The following is a 24,211-nucleotide window of genomic DNA, read 5'->3' on the forward strand; positions in this document are numbered from 1 at the left end:
CCAGTTGAACAGTTTGATGACTCCAGTCGGACAATTGACCAATCCCAGTTGACCAGTTTGATGTCTCCAGTTGGACAGTTGACCAGTTGAATGACTCCAGTCGGACAGTTGACCAATCCCAGTTGACCAGTTTGATGACTCCAGTCGGACAGTTGACCAGTTGAATGACTCCTGTCGGACAGTTGACCAATCCCAGTTGACCAGTTTGATGACTCCAGTCGGACAGTTGACCAATCCCAGTTGACCAGTTGAATGACTCCAGTCGGACAGTTGAGTGACTCCCAGCTGACCAGTTTGATGACCTCAGTCGCACACTTGAGAGACTCCCAGTTGACCAGTTCGATGACTCCAGTCGGACAGTTGACCAAACCCAGTTGACCAGTTTGATGACTCCAGTCGGACAATTGAGCGACTCCCCGTTGACCAGATTGATGACTCCAGTCGGACATTTGACCAGCTCCCAGTTGACCAGTTGAATGACTCCAGTCGGACAGTTGACCAGCCCCCAGTTGACCAGTTGAATGACTACAGTCGGACAGTTGACCAATCCCAGTTGACCAGTTTGATGATTCCAGCCGGAGAGTTGACCAATCCCAGTTGACCAGTTTGATGACTCCAGTCGGACAATTGAGCGACTCCCCGTTGACCAGATTGATGACTCCAGTCGGACATTTGACCAGCTCCCAGTTGACCAGTTGAATAACTCCAGTCGGACAGTTGACCAAACCCAGTTGACCAGTTTGATGACTCCAGTCGGACAGTTGACCAGTTGAATGACTCCTGTCGGACAGTTGACCAATCCCAGTTGACCAGTTTGATGACTCCAGTCGGACAGTTGAGCGACTCCCAGTTGACCAGGTTCATGACTCCAGTCGGACAATTGACCAGATCCCAGTTGACCAGTTGAATGACTCCAGTCGGACAGTTGACCAATCCCAGTTGACCAGTTAGATGACTCCAGTCGGAAAGTTGACCAATCCCAGTTGACCAGTTTAATGACTCCAGTCGGACAGTTATCCAATTCCAGTTGACCAGTATAATGACTGCAGTCGGACAGTTGACCAATCCCAGTTGACCAGTTGAATGACTCCAGTCGGACAGTTGACCAATCCCAGTTGACGAGGTTGATGACTCCAGTCGGAAAGTTGACCAATCCCAGTTGACGAGTTTGATGACTCCAGTCGGACAGATGACCAATCCCAGTTGACCAGTTTGATGACTCCAGTCGGAAAGTTGACCAATCCCATTTGACCAGTTTGATGTCTCCAGTCGGACAGTTGACCAGCTCTCAGTTGACCAGTTGAATGACTCCAGTCAGACAGTTGACCAATCCCAGTTGACCAGTATGATGACTCCAGTCGGACAATTGACCAGCTCCCAGTTGACCAGTTTGATGACTCCAGTCGGAAAGTTCACCAATCCCAGTTGACCAGTTTGATGACTCCAGTCGGACAGTTGACCAGTTGAATGACTCCTGTCGGACAGTTGACCAATCCCAGTTGACCAGTTTGATGACTCCAGTCGGACAGTTGAGCGACTCCCAGTTGACCAGATTCATGACTCCAGTCGGACAATTGACCAGATCCCAGTTGACCAGTTGAATGACTCCAGTCGGACAGTTGACCAATCCCAGTTGACCAGTTAGATGACTCCAGTCGGAAAGTTGACCAATCCCAGTTGACCAGTTTGATTACTCCAGTCGGACAGTTATCCAATTCCAGTTGACCAGTATAATGACTGCAGTCGGACAGTTGACCAATCCCAGTTGACCAGTTGAATGACTCCAGTCGGACAGTTGACCAATCCCAGTTGACGAGGTTGATGACTCCAGTCGGAAAGTTGACCAATCCCAGTTGACGAGTTTGATGACTCCAGTCGGACAGTTGACCAATCCCAGTTGACCAGTTTGATGACTCCAGTCGGAGAGTTGACCAGTTTGATGTCTCCAGTCGGACAGTTGACCATTCCCAGTTGACCAGTTGAATGACTCCAGTCGGACAGTTGACCAATCCCAGTTGATGCGTTTGATGACTCCAGTCGGACAGTTGAGCGACTCCCAGTTGAGCAGTTTGATGACTCCAGTCGGACAGTTGAGCGACTCCCAGTTGACCAGTTTGATGACTCCAGTCGCACAGTTGACCAATCATAGTTGACCAGTTTGATGACTCCAGTCGGACAGTTGACCAATCCCAGTTGACCAGTTTGATGACTCCAGTCGCACAGTTGACCAATCCCAGTTGACCAGTTGAATTACTCCAGTCGGACAGTTGACCAATCCCAGTTGATGCGTTTGATGACTCCAGTCGGACAGTTATCCAATTCCAGTTGACCAGTATAATGACTGCAGTCGGACAGTTGACCAACCCCAGTTGATGCGTTTGATGACTCCAGTCGGACAGTTGACCAATTCGAGTTGACCAGTTTGATGACTCCAGTCGGACAGTTGACCAATTCCAGTTGACCAGTTTGATGATTGCAGTCGGACAGTTGACGAATCCCAGTTGACCAGTTGAATGATTCCAGTCGGACAGTTGACGAATCCCAGTTGACGCGTTTGATGACTCCAGTCGGACAGTTGACCAATCCCAGTTGACCAGTTTGATGTCTCCAGTCGGACAGTTGACCATTCCCAGTTGACCAGTTGAATGACTCCAGTCGGACAGTTGACCAATCCCAGTTGATGCGTTTGATGACTCCAGTCGGACAGTTCAGCGAGTCCCAGTTGACCAGTTTGATGACTTCAGTCGAACAGTTGACCAATCCCAGTTGACCAGTTTGATGACTCCAGTCGGACAGTTGAGCGACTCCCAGTTGACCAGTTTGATGACTCCAGTAGGACAATTGACCAGCTCCCAGTTGACGAGTTTGATGACTCCAGTCGGACAGTTGATCAATCCCAGTTGACGAGTTTGATGACTCCAGTCAGACAGTTGACCAATCCCAGTTGACGAGTTTGATGACTCCAGTCGGACAGTTGACCAATCCCAGTTGACCAGTTTGATGACTCCAGTCGGACAGTTGACCAATCCCAGTTGACCAGTTTGATGACTCCAGTCGGACAATTGACCAGCTCCCAGTTGACCAGTTTGATGACTCCAGTCGGAAAGTTGACCAATCCCAGTTGACCAGTTTGATGTCTCCAGTCGGACAGTTGACTGACTCCAGTCGGACAGTTGACCAATCCCAGTTGACCAGTTTGATGACTCCAGTCGGACAGTTGAGCAGTTGAATGACTCCTGTCGGACAGTTGACCAATCCCAGTTGACCAGTTTGATGACTCCAGTCGGACAGCTGACCAATCCCAGTTGACCAGTTGAATGACTCCAGTCGGACAGTTGAGTGACTCCCAGCTGACCAGTTTGATGACCTCAGTCGCACACTTGAGAGACTCCCAGTTGACCAGTTCGATGACTCCAGTCGGACAGTTGACCAGCCCCCAGTTGACCAGTTGAATGACTACAGTCGGACAGTTGACCAATCCCAGTTGACCAGTTTGATGATTCCAGTCGGACAGTTGACCAATCCCAGTTGACCAGTTTGATGACTCCAGTCTGACAATTGAGCGACTCCCAGTTGACCAGATTGATGATTCCAGTCGGACATTTGACCAGCTCCGAGTTGACCAGTTGAATGACTCCAGTCGGACAGTTGAGCGACTCCCAGTTGACGAGTTTGATGACTCCAGTCGGACAGTTGACCAATCCCAGTTGACGAGTTTGATGTCTCCAGTAGGACAGTTGACCAATCCCAGTTGACGAGTTTGATGACTCCAGTCGGACAGTTGACCAATCCCTGTTGACCAGTTTGATGACTCCAGTCGGAAAGTTGACCAATCCCAGTTGACCAGTTTGATGTCTCCAGTCGGACAGTTGACCAGCTCCCAGTTGACCAGTTGAATGACTCCAGTCAGACAGTTGACCAATCCCAGTTGACCAGTTTGATGACTCCAGTCGGACAATTGACCAGCTCCCAGTTGACCAGTTTGATGACTCCAGTCGGAAAGTTGACCAATCCCAGTTGACCAGTTTGATGTCTCCAGTCATTCAGTTGACCAGTTGAATGACTACAGTCGGACAGTTGACCAATCCCAGTTGACCAGTTTGATGATTCCAGTCGGACAGTTGACCAATCCCAGTTGACCAGTTTGATGACTCCAGTCGGACAATTGAGCGACTCCCAGTTGACCAGATTGATGACTCCAGTCGGACATTTGACCAGCTCCCAGTTGACCAGTTGAATGACTCCAGTCGGACAGTTGAGCGACTCCCAGTTGACGAGTTTGATGACTCCAGTCGGACAGTTGACCAATCCCAGTTGACGAGTTTGATGTCTCCAGTAGGACAGTTGACCAATCCCAGTTGACGAGATTGATGACTCCAGTCGGACAGTTGACCAATCGCAGTTGACGAGTTTGATGACTCCAGTCGGACAGTTGACCAATCCTAGTTGACGAGTTTGATGACTCCAGTCAGACAGTTGACCAATCCCAGTTGACGAGTTTGATGACTCCAGTCGGACAGTTGACCAATCCCAGTTGACGAGTTTGATGTCTCCAGTCGGACAGTTGACCAATCCCAGGTGACGAGTTTGATGACTTCAATCGGACAGTTGACCAATCCCAGTTGACGAGTTTGATGACTCCAGTCGGACAGTTGACCAGTTGAATGACTCCTGTCGGAAAGTTGACCAATCCCAGTTGACCAGTTTGATGTCTCCAGTTGGACAGTTGACCAGTTGAATGACTCCAGTCGGACAGTTGACCAATCCCAGTTGACCAGTTTGATGACTCCAGTCGGACAGTTGACCAGTTGAATGACTCCTGTCGGACAGTTGACCAATCCCAGTTGACCAGTTTGATGACTCCAGTCGGACAGTTGACCAATCCCAGTTGACCAGTTGAATGACTCCAGTCGGACAGTTGAGTGACTCCCAGCTGATCAGTTTGATGACCTCAGTCGCACACTTGAGAGACTCCCAGTTGACCAGTTGAATGACTCCAGTCGGACAGTTGACCAAACCTGTTGACCAGTTTGATGACTCCAGTCGGACAGTTGAGCGACTCCCAGTTGACGAGTTTGATGACTCCAGTCGGACAGTTGACCAATCCCAGTTCACCAGTTTGATGACTCCAGCCGGACAGTTGAGCGACTCCCAGTTGACCAGTTTGATGATTGCAGTCGGACAGTTGACCAGCTCCCAGTTGACGAGTTTGATGACTCCAGTCGGACAGTTGACCAATCCCTGTTGACCAGTTTGATGACTCCAGTCGGAAAGTTGACCAATCCCAGTTGACCAGTTTGATGTCTCCAGTCGGACAGTTGACCAGCTCCCAGTTGACCAGTTGAATGACTCCAGTCAGACAGTTGACCAATCCCAGTTGACCAGTTTGATGACTCCAGTCGGACAATTGACCAGCTCCCAGTTGACCAGTTTGATGACTCCAGTCGGAAAGTTGACCAATCCCAGTTGACCAGTTTGATGTCTCCAGTCATTCAGTTGACCAGTTGAATGACTCCAGTCGGACAGTTGACCAATCCCAGTTGACCAGTTTGATGACTCCAGTCGGACAGTTGACCAGTTGAATGACTCCTGTCGGACAGTTGACCAATCCCAGTTGACCAGTTTGATGACTCCAGTCGGACAGTTGAGCGACTCCCAGTTGACCAGGTTCATGACTCCAGTCGGACAATTGACCAGATCCCAGTTGACCAGTTGAATGACTCCAGTCGGACAGTTGACCAATCCCAGTTGACCAGTTAGATGACTCCAGTCGGAAAGTTGACCAATCCCAGTTGACCAGTTTGATGACTCCAGTCGGACAGTTATCCAATTCCAGTTGACCAGTATAATGACTGCAGTCGGACAGTTGACCAATCCCAGTTGACCAGTTGAATGACTCCAGTCGGACAGTTGACCAATCCCAGTTGACGAGGTTGATGACTCCAGTCGGAAAGTTGACCAATCCCAGTTGACGAGTTTGATGACTCCAGTCGGACAGATGACCAATCCCAGTTGACCAGTTTGATGACTCCAGTCGGAAAGTTGACCAATCCCAGTTGACCAGTTTGATGTCTCCAGTCGGACAGTTGACCAGCTCCCAGTTGACCAGTTGAATGACTCCAGTCAGACAGTTGACCAATCCCAGTTGACCAGTTTGATGACTCCAGTCGGACAATTGACCAGCTCCCAGTTGACCAGTTTGATGACTCCAGTCGGAAAGTTCACCAATCCCAGTTGACCAGTTTGATGACTCCAGTCGGACAGTTGACCAGTTGAATGACTCCTGTCGGACAGTTGACCAATCCCAGTTGACCAGTTTGATGACTCCAGTCGGACAGTTGAGCGACTCCCAGTTGACCAGATTCATGACTCCAGTCGGACAATTGACCAGATCCCAGTTGACCAGTTGAATGACTCCAGTCGGACAGTTGACCAATCCCAGTTGACCAGTTAGATGACTCCAGTCGGAAAGTTGACCAATCCCAGTTGACCAGTTTGATGACTCCAGTCGGACAGTTATCCAATTCCAGTTGACCAGTATAATGACTGCAGTCGGACAGTTGACCAATCCCAGTTGACCAGTTGAATGACTCCAGTCGGACAGTTGACCAATCCCAGTTGACGAGGTTGATGACTCCAGTCGGAAAGTTGACGAATCGCAGTTGACGAGTTTGATGACTCCAGTCGGACAGTTGACCAATCCCAGTTGACCAGTTTGATGACTCCAGTCGGAGAGTTGACCAGTTTGATGACTCCAGTCGCACAGTTGACCAATCACAGTTGACCAGTTTGATGACTCCAGTCGGACAGTTGACCAATCCCAGTTGACCAGTTTGATGACTCCAGTCGCACAGTTGACCAATCCCACTTGACCAGTTGAATTACTCCAGTCGGACAGTTGACCAATCCCAGTTGGTGCATTTGATGACTCCAGTCGGACAGTTGACCAATTCGAGTTGACCAGTTTGATGACTCCAGTCGGACAGTTGACCAATCCCAGTTGATGCGTTTGATGACTCCAGTCGGACAGTTGACCAATTCGAGTTGACCAGTTTGATGACTCCAGTCGGACAGTTGACCAATTCCAGTTGACCAGTTTGATGATTGCAGTCGGACAGGTGACCAATCCCAGTTGACCAGTTGAATGATTCCAGTCGGACAGTTGACGAATCCCAGTTGACGCGTTTGATGACTCCAGTCGGACAGTTGACCAATCCCAGTTGACCAGTTTGATGTCTCCAGTCGGACAGTTGACCATTCCCAGTTGACCAGTTGAATGACTCCAGTCGGACAGTTGACCAATCCAAGTTGATGCGTTTGATGACTCCAGTCGGACAGTACAGCGAGTCCCAGTTGACCAGTTTGATGACTTCAGTCGGACAGTTGACCAATCCCAGTTGACCAGTTTGATGACTCCAGTCGGACAGTTGAGCGACTCCCAGCTGACCAGTTTGATGACTCCAGTAGGACAATTGACCAGCTCCCAGTTGACGAGTTTCATGACTCCAGTCGGACAGTTGATCAATCCCAGTTGACGAGTTTGATGACTCCAGTCAGACAGTTGACAATCCCAGTTGACGAGTTTGATGACTCCAGTCGGACAGTTGACCAATCCCAGTTGACCAGTTTGATGACTCAAGTCGGACAGTTCACCAATCCCAGTTGACCAGTTTGATGACTCCAGTCGGACAATTGACCAGCTCCCAGTTGACCAGTTTGATGACTCCAGTCGGAAAGTTGACCAATCCCAGTTGACCAGTTTGATGTCTCCAGTCGGACAGTTGACCAGTTGAATGACTCCAGTCGGACAGTTGACCAATCCCAGTTGACCAGTTTGATGACTCCAGTCGGACAGTTGACCAGTTGAATGACTCCTGTCGGACAGTTGACCAATCCCAGTTGACCAGTTTGATGACTCCAGTCGGACAGTTGACCAATCCCAGTTGACCAGTTGAATGACTCCAGTCGGACAGTTGAGTGACTCCCAGCTGACCAGTTTGATGACCTCAGTCGCACACTTGAGAGACTCCCAGTTGACCAGTTCGATGACTCCAGTCGGACAGTTGACCAGCCCCCAGTTGACCAGTTGAATGACTACAGTCGGACAGTTGACCAATCCCAGTTGACCAGTTTGATGATTCCAGTCGGAGAGTTGACCAATCCCAGTTGACCAGTTTGATGACTCCAGTCGGACAATTGAGCGACTCCCAGTTGACCAGATTGATGACTCCAGTCGGACATTTGACCAGCTCCCAGTTGACCAGTTGAATGACTCCAGTCGGACAGTTGACCAATCCCAGTTGACCAGTTTGATGACTCCAGTCGGACAGTTGAGCGACTCCCAGTTGACGAGTTTGATGACTCCAGTCGGACAGTTGACCAATCCCAGTTCACCAGTTTGATGACTCCAGCCGGACAATTGAGCGACTCCCAGTTGACGAGCTTGATGACTCCAGTCGGACAGTTGACCAGCTCCCAGTTGACCAGTTTGATGACTCCAGTAGGACAAATGACCAGCTCCCAGTTGACGAGTTTGATGACTCCAGTCGGACAGTTGATCAACCCCAGTTGACGAGTTTGATGACTCCAGTCGGACAGTTGACCAATCCCTGTTGACCAGTTTGATGACTCCAGTCGGAAAGTTGACCAATCCCAGTTGACCAGTTTGATGTCTCCAGTCGGACAGTTGACCAGCTCCCAGTTGACCAGTTGAATGACTCCGTCAGACAGTTGACCAATCCCAGTTGACCAGTTTGATGACTCCAGTCGGACAATTGACCAGCTCCCAGTTGACCAGTTTGATGACTCCAGTCGGAAAGTTGACCAATCCCAGTTGACCAGTTTGATGTCTCCAGTCATTCAGTTGACCAGTTGTATGACTCCAGTCGGACAGTTGACCAATCCCAGTTGACCAGTTTGATGACTCCAGTCGGACAGTTGACCAGTTGAATGACTCCTGTCGGACAGTTGACCAATCCCAGTTGACCAGTTTGGTGACTCCAGTCGGACAGTTGAGCGACTCCCAGTTGACCAGGTTCATGACTCCAGTCGGACAATTGACCAGATCCCAGTTGACCAGTTGAATGACTCCAGTCGGACAGTTGACCAATCCCAGTTGACCAGTTAGATGACTCCAGTCGGAAAGTTGACCAATCCCAGTTGACCAGTTTGATGACTCCAGTCGGACAGTTATCCAATTCCAGTTGACCAGTATAATGACTGCAGTCGGACAGTTGACCAATCCCAGTTGACCAGTTGAATGACTCCAGTCGGACAGTTGACCAATCCCAGTTGACGAGGTTGATGACTCCAGTCGGAAAGTTGACCAATCCCAGTTGACGAGTTTGATGACTCCAGTCGGACAGTTGACCAATCCCAGTTGACCAGTTTGATGACTCCAGTCGGAGAGTTGACCAGTTTGATGTCTCCAGTCGGACAGTTGACCATTCCCAGTTGACCAGTTGAATGACTCCAGTCGGACAGTTGACCAATCCCAGTTGATGCGTTTGATGACTCCAGTCGGACAGTTGAGCGACTCCCAGTTGAGCAGTTTGATGACTCCAGTCGGACAGTTGAGCGACTCCCAGTTGACCAGTTTGATGACTCCAGTCGCACAGTTGACCAATCACAGTTGACCAGTTTGATGACTCCAGTCGGACAGTTGACCAATCCCAGTTGACCAGTTTGATGACTCCAGTCGCACAGTTGACCACTCCCAGTTGACCAGTTGAATTACTCCAGTCGGACAGTTGACCAATCCCAGTTGATGCATTTGATGACTCCAGTCGGACAGTTGACCAATTCGAGTTGACCAGTTTGATGACTCCAGTCGGACAGTTATCCAATTCCAGTTGACCTGTATAATGACTGCAGTCGGACAGTTGACCAATCCCAGTTGATGCGTTTGATGACTCCAGTCGGACAGTTGACCAATTCGAGTTGACCAGTTTGATGACTCCAGTCGGACAGTTGACCAATTCCAGTTGACCAGTTTGATGATTGCAGTCGGACAGGTGACCAATCCCAGTTGACCAGTTGAATGATTCCAGTCGGACAGATGACCAATCCCAGTTGACCAGTTTGATGTCTCCAGTCGGACAGTTGACCAATCCAAGTTGATGCGTTTGATGACTCCAGTCGGACAGTTCAGCGAGTCCCAGTTGACCAGTTTGATGACTTCAGTCGGACAGTTGACCAATCCCAGTTGACCAGTTTGATGACTCCAGTCGGACAGTTGAGCGACTCCCAGTTGACCAGTTTGATGACTCCAGTCAGACAGTTGACCAATCCCAGTTGACGAGTTTGATGACTCCAGTCGGACAGTTGACCAATCCCCGATGACCAGTTTGATGACTCCAGTCGGACAGTTCACCAATCCCAGTTGACCAGTTTGATGACTCCAGTCGGACAATTGACCAGCTCCCAGTTGACCAGTTTGATGACTCCAGTCGGAAAGTTGACCAATCCCAGTTGACCAGTTTGATGTCTCCAGTCGGACAGTTGACCAGTTGAATGACTCCAGTCGGACAGTTGACCAATCCCAGTTGACCAGTTTGATGACTCCAGTCGGACAGTTGACCAGTTGAATGACTCCTGTCGGACAGTTGACCAATCCCAGTTGACCAGTTTGATGACTCCAGTCGGACAGTTGACCAATCCCAGTTGACAAGTTGAATGACTCCAGTCGGACAGTTGAGTGACTCCCAGCTGACCAGTTTGATGACCTCAGTCGCACACTTGAGAGACTCCCAGTTGACCAGTTCGATGACTCCAGTCGGACAGTTGACCAGCCCCCAGTTGACCAGTTGAATGACTACAGTCGGACAGTTGACCAATCCCAGTTGACCAGTTTGATGATTCCAGTCGGAGAGTTGACCAATCCCAGTTGACCAGTTTGATGACTCCAGTCGGACAGTTGAGCGACTCCCAGTTGACGCGTTTGATGACTCCAGTCGGACAGTTGACCAATCCCAGTTGACGAGTTTGATGTCTCCAGTAGGACAGTTGACCAATCCCAGTTGACGAGATTGATGACTCCAGTCGGACAGTTGACCAATCGCAGTTGACGAGTTTGATGACTCCAGTCGGACAGTTGACCAATTCCAGTTGACCAGTTTGATGATTGCAGTCGGACAGGTGACCAATCCCAGTTGACCAGTTGAATGATTCCAGTCGGACAGTTGACCATTCCCAGTTGACCAGTTGAATGACTCCAGTCGGACAGTTGACCAATCCAAGTTGATGCGTTTGATGACTCCAGTCGGACAGTTCAGCGTGTCCCAGTTGACCAGTTTGATGACTTCAATCGGACAGTTGACCAATCCCAGTTGACCAGTTTGATGACTCCAGTCGGACAGTTGAGCGACTCCCAGTTGACCAGTTTGATGACTCCAGTCAGACAGTTGACCAATCCCAGTTGACGAGTTTGATGACTCCAGTCGGACAGTTGACCAATCCCCGATGACCAGTTTGATGACTCCAGTCGGACAGTTCACCAATCCCAGTTGACCAGTTTGATGACTCCAGTCGGACAATTGACCAGCTCCCAGTTGACCAGTTTGATGACTCCAGTCGGAAAGTTGACCAATCCCAGTTGACCAGTTTGATGTCTCCAGTCGGACAGTTGACCAGTTGAATGACTCCAGTCGGACAGTTGACCAATCCCAGTTGACCAGTTTGATGACTCCAGTCGGACAGTTGACCAGTTGAATGACTCCTGTCGGACAGTTGACCAATCCCAGTTGACCAGTTTGATGACTCCAGTCGGACAGTTGACCAATCCCAGTTGACCAGTTGAATGACTCCAGTCGGACAGTTGAGTGACTCCCAGCTGACCAGTTTGATGACCTCAGTCGCACATTTGAGAGACTCCCAGTTGACCAGTTCGATGACTCCAGTCGGACAGTTGACCAGCCCCCAGTTGACCAGTTGAATGACTACAGTCGGACAGTTGACCAATCCCAGTTGACCAGTTTGATGATTCCAGTCGGAGAGTTGACCAATCCCAGTTGACCAGTTTGATGACTCCAGTCGGACAGTTGAGCGACTCCCAGTTGACGCGTTTGATGACTCCAGTCGGACAGTTGACCAATCCCAGTTGACGAGTTTGATGTCTCCAGTAGGACAGTTGACCAATCCCAGTTGACGAGATTGATGACTCCAGTCGGACAGTTGACCAATCGCAGTTGACGTGTTTGATGACTCCAGTCGGACAGTTGACCAATCCTAGTTGACGAGTTTGATGACTCCAGTCAAACAGTTGACCAATCCCAGTTGACGAGTTTGATGACTCCAGTCGGACAGTTGACCAATCCCAGTTGGCGAGTTTGATGTCTCCAGTCGGACAGTTGACCAATCCCAGGTGACGAGTTTGATGACTTCAGTCGGACAGTTGACCAATCCCAGTTGACGAGTTTGATGACTCCAGTTGGACTTTTGAGCGACTCCCAGTTGACCATATTGATGACTCCAGTCGGACAGATGTCCAATCCCAGTTGACCAGTTTGATGACTCCAGTCGGACAGTTGACCAATCCCAGTTGACCAGTTTGATGAGTCCATTCGGACAGTTGACCAATCCCAGTTGACGAGTTTGATGACTTCAGTCGGACTGTTGAGCGACTCCCAGTTGACCAGATTGATGACTCCAGTCGGACAGTTGTCCAATCCCAGTTGAGCAGTTTGATGACTCCAGTCGGACAGTTGAGCGACTCCCAGTTGACCAGTTTGATGACTCCAGTCGCACAGTTGACCAATCACAGTTGACCAGTTTGATGACTCCAGTCGGACAGTTGACCAATCCCAGTTGACCAGTTTGATGACTCCAGTCGCACAGTTGACCACTCCCAGTTGACCAGTTGAATTACTCCAGTCGGACAGTTGACCAATCCCAGTTGATGCATTTGATGACTCCAGTCGGACAGTTGACCAATTCGAGTTGACCAGTTTGATGACTCCAGTCGGACAGTTATCCAATTCCAGTTGACCTGTATAATGACTGCAGTCGGACAGTTGACCAATCCCAGTTGATGCGTTTGATGACTCCAGTCGGACAGTTGACCAATTCGAGTTGACCAGTTTGATGACTCCAGTCGGACAGTTGACCAATTCCAGTTGACCAGTTTGATGATTGCAGTCGGACAGGTGACCAATCCCAGTTGACCAGTTGAATGATTCCAGTCGGACAGATGACCAATCCCAGTTGACCAGTTTGATGTCTCCAGTCGGACAGTTGACCAATCCAAGTTGATGCGTTTGATGACTCCAGTCGGACAGTTCAGCGAGTCCCAGTTGACCAGTTTGATGACTTCAGTCGGACAGTTGACCAATCCCAGTTGACCAGTTTGATGACTCCAGTCGGACAGTTGAGCGACTCCCAGTTGACCAGTTTGATGACTCCAGTCAGACAGTTGACCAATCCCAGTTGACGAGTTTGATGACTCCAGTCGGACAGTTGACCAATCCCCGATGACCAGTTTGATGACTCCAGTCGGACAGTTCACCAATCCCAGTTGACCAGTTTGATGACTCCAGTCGGACAATTGACCAGCTCCCAGTTGACCAGTTTGATGACTCCAGTCGGAAAGTTGACCAATCCCAGTTGACCAGTTTGATGTCTCCAGTCGGACAGTTGACCAGTTGAATGACTCCAGTCGGACAGTTGACCAATCCCAGTTGACCAGTTTGATGACTCCAGTCGGACAGTTGACCAGTTGAATGACTCCTGTCGGACAGTTGACCAATCCCAGTTGACCAGTTTGATGACTCCAGTCGGACAGTTGACCAATCCCAGTTGACAAGTTGAATGACTCCAGTCGGACAGTTGAGTGACTCCCAGCTGACCAGTTTGATGACCTCAGTCGCACACTTGAGAGACTCCCAGTTGACCAGTTCGATGACTCCAGTCGGACAGTTGACCAGCCCCCAGTTGACCAGTTGAATGACTACAGTCGGACAGTTGACCAATCCCAGTTGACCAGTTTGATGATTCCAGTCGGAGAGTTGACCAATCCCAGTTGACCAGTTTGATGACTCCAGTCGGACAGTTGAGCGACTCCCAGTTGACGCGTTTGATGACTCCAGTCGGACAGTTGACCAATCCCAGTTGACGAGTTTGATGTCTCCAGTAGGACAGTTGACCAATCCCAGTTGACGAGATTGATGACTCCAGTCGGACAGTTGACCAATCGCAGTTGACGAGTTTGATGACTCCAGTCGGACAGTTGACCAATTCCAGTTGACCAGTTTGATGATTGCAGTCGGACAGGTGACCAATCCCAGTTGACCAGTTGAATGATTCCAGTCGGACAGTTGACCATTCCCAGTTGACCAGTTGAATGACTCCAGTCGGACAGTTGACCAATCCAAGTTGATGCGTTTGATGACTCCAGTCGGACAGTTCAGCGTGTCCCAGTTGACCAGTTTGATGACTTCAGTCGGACAGTTGACCAATCCCAGTTGACCAGTTTGATGACTCCAGTCGGACAGTTGAGCGACTCCCAGTTGACCAGTTTGATGACTCCAGTCAGACAGTTGACCAATCCCAGTTGACCAGTTTGATGACTCCAGTCGGACAGTTGACCAGTTGAATGACTCCTGTCGGACAGTTGACCAATCCCAGTTGACCAGTTTGATGACTCCAGTCGGACAGTTGACCAATCCCAGTTGACCAGTTGAATGACTCCAGTCGGACAGTTGAGTGACTCCCAGCTGACCAGTTTGATGACCTCAGTCGCACATTTGAGAGACTCCCAGTTGACCAGTTCGATGACTCCAGTCGGACAGTTGACCAGCCCCCAGTTGACCAGTTGAATGACTACAGTCGGACAGTTGACCAATCCCAGTTGACCAGTTTGATGATTCCAGTCGGAGAGTTGACCAATCCCAGTTGACCAGTTTGATGACTCCAGTCGGACAGTTGAGCGACTCCCAGTTGACGCGTTTGATGACTCCAGTCGGACAGTTGACCAATCCCAGTTGACGAGTTTGATGTCTCCAGTAGGACAGTTGACCAATCCCAGTTGACGAGATTGATGACTCCAGTCGGACAGTTGACCAATCGCAGTTGACGTGTTTGATGACTCCAGTCGGACAGTTGACCAATCCTAGTTGACGAGTTTGATGACTCCAGTCAAACAGTTGACCAATCCCAGTTGACGAGTTTGATGACTCCAGTCGGACAGTTGACCAATCCCAGTTGGCGAGTTTGATGTCTCCAGTCGGACAGTTGACCAATCCCAGGTGACGAGTTTGATGACTTCAGTCGGACAGTTGACCAATCCCAGTTGACGAGTTTGATGACTCCAGTTGGACTTTTGAGCGACTCCCAGTTGACCATATTGATGACTCCAGTCGGACAGATGTCCAATCCCAGTTGACCAGTTTGATGACTCCAGTCGGACAGTTGACCAATCCCAGTTGACCAGTTTGATGAGTCCATTCGGACAGTTGACCAATCCCAGTTGACGAGTTTGATGACTTCAGTCGGACTGTTGAGCGACTCCCAGTTGACCAGATTGATGACTCCAGTCGGACAGTTGTCCAATCCCAGTTGAGCAGTTTGATGACTCCAGTCGGACAGTTGAGCGACTCCCAGTTGACCAGTTTGATGACTCCAGTCGCACAGTTGACCAATCACAGTTGACCAGTTTGATGACTCCAGTCGGACAGTTGACCAATCCCAGTTGACCAGTTTGATGACTCCAGTCGCACAGTTGACCACTCCCAGTTGACCAGTTGAATTACTCCAGTCGGACAGTTGACCAATCCCAGTTGATGCATTTGATGACTCCAGTCGGACAGTTGACCAATTCGAGTTGACCAGTTTGATGACTCCAGTCGGACAGTTATCCAATTCCAGTTGACCTGTATAATGACTGCAGTCGGACAGTTGACCAATCCCAGTTGATGCGTTTGATGACTCCAGTCGGACAGTTGACCAATTCGAGTTGACCAGTTTGATGACTCCAGTCGGACAGTTGACCAATTCCAGTTGACCAGTTTGATGATTGCAGTCGGACAGGTGACCAATCCCAGTTGACCAGTTGAATGATTCCAGTCGGACAGATGACCAATCCCAGTTGACCAGTTTGATGTCTCCAGTCGGACAGTTGACCAATCCAAGTTGATGCGTTTGATGACTCCAGTCGGACAGTTCAGCGAGTCCCAGTTGACCAGTTTGATGACTTCAGTCGGACAGTTGACCAATCCCAGTTGACCAGTTTGATGACTCCAGTCGGACAGTTGAGCGACTCCCAGTTGACCAGTTTGATGACTCCAGTCAGACAGTTGACCAATCCCAGTTGACGAGTTTGATGACTCCAGTCGGACAGTTGACCAATCCCCGATGACCAGTTTGATGACTCCAGTCGGACAGTTCACCAATCCCAGTTGACCAGTTTGATGACTCCAGTCGGACAATTGACCAGCTCCCAGTTGACCAGTTTGATGACTCCAGTCGGAAAGTTGACCAATCCCAGTTGACCAGTTTGATGTCTCCAGTCGGACAGTTGACCAGTTGAATGACTCCAGTCGGACAGTTGACCAATCCCAGTTGACCAGTTTGATGACTCCAGTCGGACAGTTGACCAGTTGAATGACTCCTGTCGGACAGTTGACCAATCCCAGTTGACCAGTTTGATGACTCCAGTCGGACAGTTGACCAATCCCAGTTGACAAGTTGAATGACTCCAGTCGGACAGTTGAGTGACTCCCAGCTGACCAGTTTGATGACCTCAGTCGCACACTTGAGAGACTCCCAGTTGACCAGTTCGATGACTCCAGTCGGACAGTTGACCAGCCCCCAGTTGACCAGTTGAATGACTACAGTCGGACAGTTGACCAATCCCAGTTGACCAGTTTGATGATTCCAGTCGGAGAGTTGACCAATCCCAGTTGACCAGTTTGATGACTCCAGTCGGACAGTTGAGCGACTCCCAGTTGACGCGTTTGATGACTCCAGTCGGACAGTTGACCAATCCCAGTTGACGAGTTTGATGTCTCCAGTAGGACAGTTGACCAATCCCAGTTGACGAGATTGATGACTCCAGTCGGACAGTTGACCAATCGCAGTTGACGAGTTTGATGACTCCAGTCGGACAGTTGACCAATTCCAGTTGACCAGTTTGATGATTGCAGTCGGACAGGTGACCAATCCCAGTTGACCAGTTGAATGATTCCAGTCGGACAGTTGACCATTCCCAGTTGACCAGTTGAATGACTCCAGTCGGACAGTTGACCAATCCAAGTTGATGCGTTTGATGACTCCAGTCGGACAGTTCAGCGTGTCCCAGTTGACCAGTTTGATGACTTCAGTCGGACAGTTGACCAATCCCAGTTGACCAGTTTGATGACTCCAGTCGGACAGTTGAGCGACTCCCAGTTGACCAGTTTGATGACTCCAGTCAGACAGTTGACCAATCCCAGTTGACGAGTTTGATGACTCCAGTCGGACAGTTGACCAATCCCCGATGACCAGTTTGATGACTCCAGTCGGACAGTTCACCAATCCCAGTTGACCAGTTTGATGACTCCAGTCGGACAATTGACCAGCTCCCAGTTGACCAGTTTGATGACTCCAGTCGGAAAGTTGACCAATCCCAGTTGACCAGTTTGATGTCTCCAGTCGGACAGTTGACCAGTTGAATGACTCCAGTCGGACAGTTGACCAATCCCAGTTGACCAGTTTGATGACTCCAGTCGGACAGTTGACCAGTTGAATGACTCCTGTCGGACAGTTGACCAATCCCAGTTGACCAGTTTGATGACTCCAGTCGGACAGTTGACCAATCCCAGTTGACCAGTTGAATGACTCCAGTCGGACAGTTGAGTGACTCCCAGCTGACCAGTTTGATGACCTCAGTCGCACACTTGAGAGACTCCCAGTTGACCAGTTCGATGACTCCAGTCGGACAGTTGACCAGCCCCCAGTTGACCAGTTGAATGACTACAGTCGGACAGTTGACCAATCCCAGTTGACCAGTTTGATGATTCCAGTCGGAGAGTTGACCAATCCCAGTTGACCAGTTTGATGACTCCAGTCGGACAGTTGAGCGACTCCCAGTTGACGCGTTTGATGACTCCAGTCGGACAGTTGACCAATCCCAGTTGACGAGTTTGATGTCTCCAGTAGGACAGTTGACCAATCCCAGTTGACGAGATTGATGACTCCAGTCGGACAGTTGACCAATCGCAGTTGACGTGTTTGATGACTCCAGTCGGACAGTTGACCAATCCTAGTTGACGAGTTTGATGACTCCAGTCAAACAGTTGACCAATCCCAGTTGACGAGTTTGATGACTCCAGTCGGACAGTTGACCAATCCCAGTTGGCGAGTTTGATGTCTCCAGTCGGACAGTTGACCAATCCCAGGTGACGAGTTTGATGACTTCAGTCGGACAGTTGACCAATCCCAGTTGACGAGTTTGATGACTCCAGTTGGACTTTTGAGCGACTCCCAGTTGACCAGATTGATGACTCCAGTCGGACAGTTGTCCAATCCCAGTTGACCAGTTTGATGACTCCAGTCGGACAGTTGACCAATCCCAGTTGACCAGTTTGATGAGTCCATTCGGACAGTTGACCAATCCCAGTTGACGAGTTTGATGACTCCAGTCGGACAGTTGAGCGACTCCCAGTTCACCAGTTTGATGATTCCAGTCGGACAGTTGACCAATCCCAGTTGACGAGTTTGTTGTCTCCATTCGGACAGTTGAGCGACTACCAGTTGACGAGTTTGATGTCTGCTGTCGGAGAGTTGACCAATCCCAGTTGAGGAGTTTGATGACTCCAGTCGGACAGTTGACCAATCCCAGTTGACGAGTTTGATGACTCCAGTCGGACAGTTGACCAATCCCAGTTGACGAGTTTGATGACTCCAGTCGGTCACTTGAGCGACTCCCAGTTGACGAGTTTGATGACTCCAGTCGGACAGTTGACCAATCCCAGTTGACGAGTTTGATGTCTCCTGTCGGACAGTTGAGCGCATCCCAGTTGACGAGTTTGATGACACCAGTCGGACAGTTGAGCGACTCCCAGTTGACCAGTTTGATGACTCCAGTCGGACAGTTGACCAATCCCAGTTGACCAGTTTGATGACTCCAGTCGGACAATTGACCTGCTCCCAGTTGACCAGTTTGATGACTCCAATCGGAAAGTTGACCAATCCCAGTTGACCAGTTTGATGTATCCAGTCGGACAGTTGACCAGTTGAATGACTCCAGTCGGACAGTTGACCAATCCCAGTTAACCAGTTTGATGACTCCAGTCGGACAGTTGACCAGTTGAATGACTCCTGTCGGACAGTTGACCAATCCCAGTTGACCAGTTTGATGACTCCAGTCGGCCAGTTGACCAATCCAAGTTGACCAGTTTAATGACTCCAGTCGGCAGTTGAGTGACTCCCAGCTGACCAGTTTGATGACCCCAGTCGCACACTTGAGAGACTCCCAGTTGACCAGTTCGATGACTCCAGTCGGACAGTTGACCAGCTCCCAGTTTACCAGTTCGATGACTCCAGTCGGACTGTTGACCAGCCCCCAGTTGACCAGTTGAATGACTACAGTCGGACAGTTGACCAATCCCAGTTGACGAGTTTGATGACTCCAGTCGGACAGTTGACCAATCCCAGTTGACGAGTTTGATGTCTCCAGTAGGACAGTTGACCAATCCCAGTTGACGAGTTTGATTACTCCAGTCGGACAGTTGACCAATCCTAGTTGACGAGTTTGATGACTCCAGTCAGACAGTTGACCAATCCCAGTTGACGAGTTTGATGACTCCAGTCGGACAGTTGACCAATCCCAGTTGGCAGTTTGATGAGTTCAGTCGGAAAGTTGAGCGACTCCCAGTTCACCAGTTTGATGATTCCAGTCGGACAGTTGACCAATCCCAGTTGATTAGTTTGATGACTCCAGTCGGACAGTTGACCAATCCCAGTTGACGAGTTTGTTGTCTCCAGTCGGACAGTTGAGCGACTCCCAGTTGACGAGTTTGATGACTCCAGTCGGACAGTTGACCAATCCCAGTTGACGAGTTTGACGTCTCCTGTCGGACAGTTGAGCGCATCCCAGTTGACGAGTTTGATGACTCCAGTCGGACAGCTGAGCGACTCCCAGTTGACCAGTTGAATGACTCCAGTCGGACAGTTGACCAATCCCAGTTGACCAGTTTGATGACTACAGTCGGACAGTTGACCAATCCCAGTTGACCAGTTTGATGACTCCAGTCGGAGATTTGAGCGACTCCCAGTTGACGAGTTTGATGACTCCAGTCAGACAGTTGACCAATCCCAGTTGACCAGTTTGATGACTCCAGTCGGACAGTTGAGCGACTCCCAGTTGACCAGTTTGATGACTCCAGTCGGACAGTTGACCAATCCCAGTTGACCAGATTGATGACTCCAGTCGGACAATTGACCAGCTCCCAGTTGACCAGTTGAATGACTCCAGTCGGACAGTTTTGCGACTCCCAGTTGACGAGTTTGATGACTCCAGTCGGACAGTTGTCCAGTTTGATGTCTCCAGTCGGAAAGCTGAGCGACTCCCACTTGACCAGTTTGATGTCTCCAGTCGGACAGTTGACCAATCCCAGTTGACGAGTTGGTTGACTCCAGTCGGACAGTTTACCAATCCCAGTTGACGAGTTTGATGACTCCAGTCGGACAGTTGACCAATCCCAGTTGACGAGTTTGATGACTCCAGACGGACAGTTGACCAATCCCAGTTGACCAGTTTGATGACTCCAGTCGGACAGTTGACCAATCCCAGTTGACCAGTTGACCAGTTGAATAACTCCAGTCGCACAGTTGAGCGATTCCCAGTTGACGAGTTTGATTACTCCAGTCGGACAGTTGACCAATCCCAGTTGACCAGTTTGATGACTCCAGTCGGACAGTTGAGCGACTCCCAGTTGACCAGTTGAATGACTCCAGTCGGACAGTTGACCAATCCCAGTTGACCAGTTTGATGACTCCAGTCGGACAGTTGACCAGCTCCCAGTTGACCAGTTGAATGACTCCAGTCGGACAGTTGACCAATCCCAGTTGACCAGTTTGATGACTCCAGTCGGACAGTTGAGCGACTCCCAGTTGACGAGTTTGATGACTCCTGTCGGACAGTTGACCAATCCCAGTTGACGAGTTTGATGTTTCCAGTCGGAGAGTTGACCAATCCCAGTTGACGAGTTTGATGACTCCAGACGGACAGTTGACCAATCACAGTTGACCAGTTGAATAACTCCAGTCGGACAGTTGAGCGACTCCCAGTTGACGAGTTTGATTACTACAGTCGGACAGTGGACCAATCCCAGTTGACCAGTTTCATGACTCCAGTCGGACAGTTGACCAATCCCAGTTGACCAGTTTGATGTCTCCAGTCGGATAGTTGACCAATCCAAGTTGACCAGTTTGATGACTCCAGTCGGACAGTTGACCAGCTCCCTGTTGACCAGTTGAATGACTCCAATCGGACATTGACCAATCCCAGTTGACCAGTTTGATGACTCAGGTCAGACAGTTGACCAATCACAGTTGACCAGTTGAATGACTCCAGTCGGACAGTTGAGCGACTCCCAGTTGAGCAGTTTGATGACTCCAGTCGCACAGTTGACCAATCACAGTTGACCAGTTTGATGACTCCAGTCGGACAGTTGACCAATCCCAGTTGACCAGTTGACCAGCAAATGTGGTCCCTTTGTTCAAAAAGGGGAGCAGAGACAACCCCGGCAACTATAGACCGGTGAGCCTCACGTCTGTAGTGGGTAAAGTCTTGGAGGGGATTATAACGGACAAGATTTATAATCATCTAGATAGGAATGATATGATCAGGGATAGTCAGCATGGCTTTGTGAAGGGCAGGTCATGCCTCACAAACCTTATTGAGTTCTTTGAGAAGGTAGACGAGGGTAGAGCAGTTGATGTGGTGTATATGGATTTCAGCAAAGCGTTTGATAAGGTTCCCCACGGTAGGCTATTGCAAAAAATACGGAGGCTGGGGATTAAGGGTGATTTAGAGATGTGGATCAGAAATTGGCTAGCTGAAAGAAGACAGAGGGTGGTGGTTGATGGGAAATGTTCAGAATGGAGTACAGTCACAAGTGGAGTACCACAAGGATCTGTTCTGGGGCCGTTGCTGTTTGTCATTTTTATCAATGACCTAGAGGAAGGCACAGAAGGGTGGGTGAGTAAATTTGCAGATGATACTAAAGTCGGTGGTGTTGTCGATAGTGTGGAAGGATGTAGCAGGTTACAGAGGGATATAGATAAGCTGCAGAGCTGGGCTGAGAGGTGGCAAATGGAGTTTAATGTAGAGAAGTGTGAGGTGATTCACTTTGGAAGGAATAACAGGAATGCGGAATATTTGGCTAATGGTAAAGTTCTTGAAAGTGTGGCTGAGCAGAGGGATCTAGGTGTCCATGTACATAGATCCCTGAAAGTTGCCATCCAGGTTGATAGGGTTGTGAAGAAGGCCTATGGAGTGTTGGCCTTTATTGGTAGAGGGATTGAGTTCCGGAGTCGGGAGGTCATGTTGCAGCTGTACAGAACTCTGGTCCGGCCGCATTTGGAGTATTGCGTACAGTTCTGGTCACCGCATTATAGGAAGGACGTGGAGGCTTTGGAGCGGGTGCAGAGGAGATTTACCAGGATGTTGCCTGGTATGGAGGGAAAATCTTATGAGGAAAGGCTGACGGACTTGAGGTTGTTTTCGTTGGAGAGAAGAAGGTTAAGAGGAGACTTAATAGAGGCATACAAAATGATCAGGGGGTTGGATAGGGTGGACAGTGAGAGCCTTCTCCCGCGGATGGATATGGCTGGCACGAGGGGACATAACTTTAAACTGAGGGGTAATAGATATAGGACAGAGGTCAGAGGTAGGTTCTTTACGCAAAGAGTAGTGAGGCCGTGGAATGCCCTACCTGCTACAGTAGTGAACTCGCCAACATTGAGGGCATTTAAAAGTTTATTGGATAAACATATGGATGATAATGGCATAGTGTAGGTTAGATGGCTTTTGTTTCGGTGCAACATCGTGGGCCGAAGGGCCTGTACTGCGCTGTATTGTTCTATGTTCTATGTTCTATGTTCTATGATGACTCCAGCCGCACAGTTGACCAATCCCAGTTGACCAGTTGAATTACTCCAGTCGGACAGTTGACCAATCCCAGTTGATGCGTTTGATGACTCCAGTCGGACAGTTGACCAATTCGAGTTGACCAGTTTGATGACTCCAGTCGGACAGTTATCCAATTCCAGTTGACCAGTATAATGACTGCAGTCGGACAGTTGACCAATCCCAGTTGACGAGTTTCATGACTCCAATCGGACAGTTGACCAATTCCAGTTGACCAGTTTGATGATTGCAGTCGGACAGTTGACCAATCCCAGTTGACCAGTTGAATGATTCCAGTCGGACAGTTGACGAATCCCAGTTGACGCGTTTGATGACTCCAGTCGGACAGTTGACGAATCCCAGTTGACGCGTTTGATGACTCCAGTCGGACAGTTGACCAATCCCAGTTGACCAGTTTGATGTCTCCAGTAGGACAGTTGACCAATCCCAGTTGACGAGATTGATGACTCCAGTCGGACAGTTGACCAATCGCAGTTGACGAGTTTGATGACTCCAGTCGGACAGTTGACCAATCCTAGTTGACGAGTTTGATGACTCCAGTCAGACAGTTGACCAATCCCAGTTGACGAGTTTGATGACTCCAGTCGGACAGTTGACCAATCCCAGTTGACGAGTTTGATGTCTCCAGTCGGACAGTTGACCAATCCCAGGTGACGAGTTTGATGACTTCAATCGGACAGTTGACCAATCCCAGTTGACGAGTTTGATGACTCCAGTCGGACAGTTGACCAGTTGAATGACTCCTGTCGGAAAGTTGACCAATCCCAGTTGACCAGTTTGATGTCTCCAGTTGGACAGTTGACCAGTTGAATGACTCCAGTCGGACAGTTGACCAATCCCAGTTGACCAGTTTGATGACTCCAGTCGGACAGTTGACCAGTTGAATGACTCCTGTCGGACAGTTGACCAATCCCAGTTGACCAGTTTGATGACTCCAGTCGGACAGTTGACCAATCCCAGTTGACCAGTTGAATGACTCCAGTCGGACAGTTGAGCGACTCCCAGTTGACCAGTTCGATGACTCCAGTCGGACAGTCGACCAGCCCCCAGTTGACCAGTTGAATGACTACAGTCGGACAGTTGACC

This window comes from Scyliorhinus torazame, chromosome X (genome assembly GCF_047496885.1).
Source record: "Scyliorhinus torazame isolate Kashiwa2021f chromosome X, sScyTor2.1, whole genome shotgun sequence".
In the NCBI taxonomy this organism is placed as follows: domain Eukaryota; kingdom Metazoa; phylum Chordata; class Chondrichthyes; order Carcharhiniformes; family Scyliorhinidae; genus Scyliorhinus; species Scyliorhinus torazame.